The following is a 6,000-nucleotide window of genomic DNA, read 5'->3' on the forward strand; positions in this document are numbered from 1 at the left end:
GAGGAAAAACCCTCTAAAATGAACACACGAACGTGTTCGTCACTAGATCCCAGGATACAATGGGAATGGGATTTAATCAACAGAAACTGAGCATAAAAAGAGAAAAGCCAAAAAACGGCTATAAGAAAACAAAACAACCCTCTTAAAACAGGGCGAACCGCACCACTGACTTGGTGCCCCAAACGACTGTGGACCAAAAAATAAAAATACAACCTAGCCGGGAAAAAGGCTAGGCACAAAAATAAAAACCTCGAGACGCAGCTCGGGACCAAAACGCAAACCAAAATACATACCAGGGGACAACGTCCCCCAACCACCGACTCACACGAGTCCAAAGAAAGAAAAAAGAAAACCAATACCTTAGAGGAAGGCGCCAGCGAACACAACACAGCTGAACGCCTTCCTTACCTTTTAATCTTTTTGTTTCTTAACAGTGAAACACACACCAGCACAGTACCGGACTCTTAACTCTCACAGAGTCTGCCAAGTGCATTTACCGGCTTTGTGTCAGAGCGCACAGTGAACACAAAAGCATTGGTAGACTGCCAGCACTGGCCTTAAATACTCGTTAGGAGGGGACAACTCCTCTGCCAATAATGACAACCAGGTGAAGCCAATGAGCACCAGCCCTCTGGTGGACACCTTAGGTGTTACCTCACCATGACAGAGATCAGGATTACAGAATCTAGATTTGCAGTCTTTAGATCTATATCTCTCTCACAATGCATGGGCCAGAGTCTGTCTAATTTCAAAATGCAAGAATAAACTGAATAAAAAATAAAATAAAAACACTAACTTTAAAAACTAATATAACTTCCAAACACAACTGTTTTGAGAGCATAATGGTTATTCCTGATCAATCGACCATAGTTAAAATAATGGTTCACTGCAGTGTGTCTCTTTGACTGTCCAACTGGTCCATCTGAATTGTGCAATTAAGCAATTATTTTAGAATATATTACAACTATATTTTGAAATAACAAATAATATCCCAAACCATTTTCAATTTGTAAGGCTTTATTTAGACCACTTTTATTGTTGCGGGTTCTTCTTGAAAATATTTACAGGTAGGATTGGATTAAAAAATCCTTATTCAAGCTTTTAGAATCAGGATCACAGCTTCTAGTTTTTAATTTAATCCTATCCAGTTACTGGAATCCTGTCACAAAATGTTTGTAAATCCTGGTCCCAAAGAAGAAATAGCTAGAGAATAAGCTAAATAAAAAGTTCATCAAAGCAATAAAAAGCAATTACACAGTGTACAAAAGAAAACTGAACCCCGACTATGAAACTTAGGGGACTAGATCCCCAACAATTATACAAATTAAATAAATACATAAATCATAAAAAATATATATCTATTTAATAATAATAAATATAAATAATACAAATCGGGGGAGGGGGGTAGTTGAAGAAGTCAGGATGTCACCTGAGTTACTTTTATTACATTTATTCACCAAATTAATGTAATAAATGGGGAAATGATGGGTAAGGTGAAATATTGTGAGAGTATTGTGAGAGAATATTGATACAGAGTGGCCTGTAGCGTAGTGGATAAAGTGCATGACTGGGACCCGCAAGGTCGGTGGTTCATTCCCTGGTGTAGCCACAATAAGATCCGCACAGCCGTTGGGCCCTTGAGCAAGACCCTTAACCCATTGACTGTCTCCTGCTTAGTCTAATCAATTGTAAGTTGTTTTGGATAAAAGCGTCAGCCAAATTACATTTAATGTAATGTACAACTCACAATTAAGAAATTAAGAATACATTAACAAATGTATTATGTTACAACACAGATCCACATCAAATCTATAGACAAGTTCAACTACCTTAAACAAGGAAGTAACAGACAAGGACAAGTACCTGTTACAAAAGAAAACAATAAAATAAATTGCCAAACCCCAGCGTGTTTCTCGCAAAACAGTCTCACGAAACTGAAATGAAAGTTTCAGAAATGAAACTTAAATGAAAGTTTCAGAAATTAAACTTAAATGAAAGTTTCAGAAATTAAACTTAAATTAAAGTTTCAGTTTCAAAGGCCAGAAGGCAATTGATTCCTGTAAACATTGATGGAAAACTGAAAATGACCAGAGCAGCTGTAAGGCAGAATCCAAACAGCAACAGAGAACAACCCCTCAAATGTCCACTCTCTTGACACCCTGAAGTGTCAGTGTGAATAGCCCTCCTAGTCAAGGAAGGCCTGCATTTAATGTGCTTAAAACAAAAAGAGGGGGACCTTGGCCCCAGAGGGGCACAGTTGGAAGCTGGAAACTGGGAGAGACAGCGCTGACTTAGCTGAATTGGCAATCTACTTATTAAAGTTCCCTTACATTGTGTACAATATCAAAAGATATTGTCTCCTCTATGGGAACGAAACATGAACATTCTAAGCACAAGCTCAGTTTTTTGTATACCTCTAAGGAAATAGTTTATTTCTGGTTCTAACAATGGAGGTGATACTTGTAGACAAATAATTGCTAAATACAGTCAGTTTGTTGAACATGTTTCTTGAACCTGCACCTTCAAGAAACGTGTTCCACGCAGCAAATTCAAATCGCACTGCATTGGTTTCTACTCAAAGCTGGAATTGCTTCTAAAAATGCAGATTCAACAACCATTATTTATCTTTATATATACATCTTTAATATTGTACAGTCTTGGTGTCTTGGTGGCGCTGCCTGTAGAGCACTGACCGCATGCTCATTGTGAGCCACGACGTCGGCGGTTCGGGTCCGACCGTCTGACTATTTGTCGCATGTCTTTCCCTCTCTCTCGCCCCCATTCATCCTGTCTCTATATACTGTCCAATAAAGCTAAAAAAGGCCTAAAAAATATCTTTAAAATATATATATATATTGTACAGTCTTTTGTGTGAAATCATGTTCCCAGCAATTGTTGGGATTTATGTTACCCTACATCATTCAGCTCCTTGTTTTATTCTTTAAAAATACTTGTTGATCTGGGTGTGGCTGGCTGCGGCACTGATACTTAGTGCGTCATTAGGTGATGTGACAAGGACGGAATGTTACTTGAAACAGGTCCTACAGTACATGAATAAAGACAATAGAGGCTGAAACATTGTACAGTATGGAAGAATTTTTGGCCACGATATGCTTCCATAGACCAGTCGCCTATAAACAATGTCACCAATCTCTGTGTGTAATAGTAGAGCTAAAAGGTGTATCATGACTCAGAATGAACATTACTTATTAGTATAGTAGTATAGTATATGATATATCTGTTCCTGAAAAAGTTGCCAATTACTGTAGCCTACTATAATGACATAACTAATTAAATATACCTTAAAGTACATGATTGAAGCTAGCCAGTTATTGCTTTGTAGCTGACTACAATCAATGTTTGGCAATTTGGATAACTAATCACATCTGAAGGAACTGATAATAAGTCTATTACAGCCTACACCTGAAGAAATGTTTAATTAACAACACAAATTGTTTTTTACAAAAAACTAAAAAGATGAAGTAGCATAAATGTATGGATGTGCTGCTAAACATGATATAGGCCTAATTGTGATGTGTGCATGCACAATACCCCTTGGACAACTCGATTGGGACGATGAAATGAAACACCGGCTTCGCTGGGTGGGTAAGAAAGGAAAGAAGCAGAAGAATGACACTTTGTGGTTCCCACACAACAGCTATTGTTTTGGAGTTATCAGCTATCAACTGGGAACATGATTTCACAGAAAATAGTGTTCAATGTTAAAAATATATATCTGAATTAAATGTATACCCCCTGTCATTTGGTAACAATGTATAGTTTTTGAGTAATTAGCTATGCAATTGATATGCTAGTGAACTGAAAGGCTATAGCATTGCATGCCCATACCACACTGGAAAAACAGCAACAATTGCTGGGAACATGATTTCACAGAAAAGACTGTACAATATTACAGATATAGGTCTATAGATTAAATGTATGTCCCTTTTATTTGGTAACAATTTATAGATTCGGAGTTATCAGCTATGCAAATCAGCTGAAGCCAGACCGGAAGTTCTGGCTTCATGGAGCTCACGTATACTATCACGTTACTGCAGTTCATCAATGTGTTCGGAGGCAGTCTGAATCATGTCACAATCAGGAAATCTGATGATGGCACAGAACAGTTATGTGCCTTATGAGCAAGCTAACAAACTCCTGTTACCGTACATACTTCCTGATTCTTTGGTTTTTCTTGGTGGATTTTATATTTCAAATACTGAAGCATGACGGCACCTGCTGTTCTGTCCTGTGGAATAGATGATGATCCCAGTATTCACCCTGTTGTTACATTCATTTCGTATTGCATTATTTTCTACAGTCTATGATTCTTACCCGCGAAGGTCCTGAAATCAACAATTGCAAACCATTATGTTAAATCTTTCACTTGAGGTCCGCCCAGTCTGGTTTGAGTAGTTACAAGCCTGTTCAGTTAAACCAAACCCTACCACTGAATCTTTTACTACTTTTACTCATCAAAGCTGAAAGCTTTGAGAAAATCCACATCGAGTCATATAATGCAAAAATACAAAATTTATAAAAATAAAATAAAATGTATTGCATGACATTCAGAAGTAATGCATTTCCCAATGTTTGTCTTTCAGCCCTATCTGGGGCAGTTCATGCCTGGGAGAGCAGACAAACCCTTCCCTCTGTGCAATGAATGGGGATAAGCGATCTACACAAGGAGGGAAAACTAATGTCTAACTAAGAATTATCAGCCAAATTCAACTTAACATGCATATATCTTTTAATATTTTCAGAACTAAGATGTTTTATACATGCAAGTCAGAATCAAGCATATATTGGCACAACCTTTTCTTTATAGGAGAAAATTCTTCTTCTTAAGTACTTTTTCTTAGTTGTCTGTGGGAGGGTCAATCAAATTTCAAAATTCAAGTTGCCATGTGTATTGACATTTATTGAAAATTAGAAAATCAATGAACATTTTTTTAATAGGTATCACTTTGTGAAGAACAGTACATGGTCATATGACGCCGTATTAATTGCATATTGTTCATTGCAAATCAGAACAGCGTTATACTGACACAGTTGACAACCGCTCCTTGCAGGGGAATTATGAAATTGTCATGGTTGCACCACCAACATTTTCAACTCAACAGAATTAGGACCTTCTCCTTGGTCTTCATGATGAAATGGCAAATGTCCTTAAAATAGGAACCAGTAGGAGTGCCAAGTGAACAGACATTTTCTGACAGTTAAAGGTCTCCTTAACTCAGCATAAAATGTACAGGGATCTGATGTAAAACAATTTGCTCAATCAGTTCCTCATGTCACTTCAAAATGACACAGGGCTCTGGAATACAACATTAATCTGGAGCCATTGCGTGTGGGATGTTACTTTTAACATATCCTTAAACTCTTCCAATAGGACTAGCCAATTCTATCAGGTCGATAAGTTCTTCATAGGATGTAAATAATAGTTGTACAAAAGGCAGGGACACACATATTGGTTCGGAATTTTTATTCAGTGGGTTAAGGGCTGCATTTAATTATGCTGTATGTTCAGTTATTTAGACAGAGTGTAATGCAATAACTGGAATGCATCATATTGACTGTATCTATGCCATGATATACAATTCTTATTAATGACATGTCTTCCAAGATACTGTATACATGATTAACACGACTTATTGATTACTGAAGTACTTCTAGTAACAAACACACAGGAATAAAACGAGGAAGAATGCACTCTGTAGAGTGCAGACCTCCACCAAGGCACAACAATCTCCCCTCACATGAATTTGCACTGAACCAGTCTTGGCAATCCAGTCATTATTTTTAAGGACATGTTTGGCCTGATGGTGGCGGTAGGGGAAAGGCCATGGTGTGATCAAAATTAGCCAGTTTCTTTCCTCTTGGGAAAATGAATGCACAAAGCAAATTTCATGACCATTCAGCCATTCATTTTTGAAATATGTCAATCTGGGTGACATTGACTCAGGCGGTAAGAGCAGTTGCCTGGCAGTCGGAGGGTTC

This window comes from Conger conger, chromosome 16 (genome assembly GCF_963514075.1).
Source record: "Conger conger chromosome 16, fConCon1.1, whole genome shotgun sequence".
Lineage (NCBI taxonomy): Eukaryota > Metazoa > Chordata > Actinopteri > Anguilliformes > Congridae > Conger > Conger conger.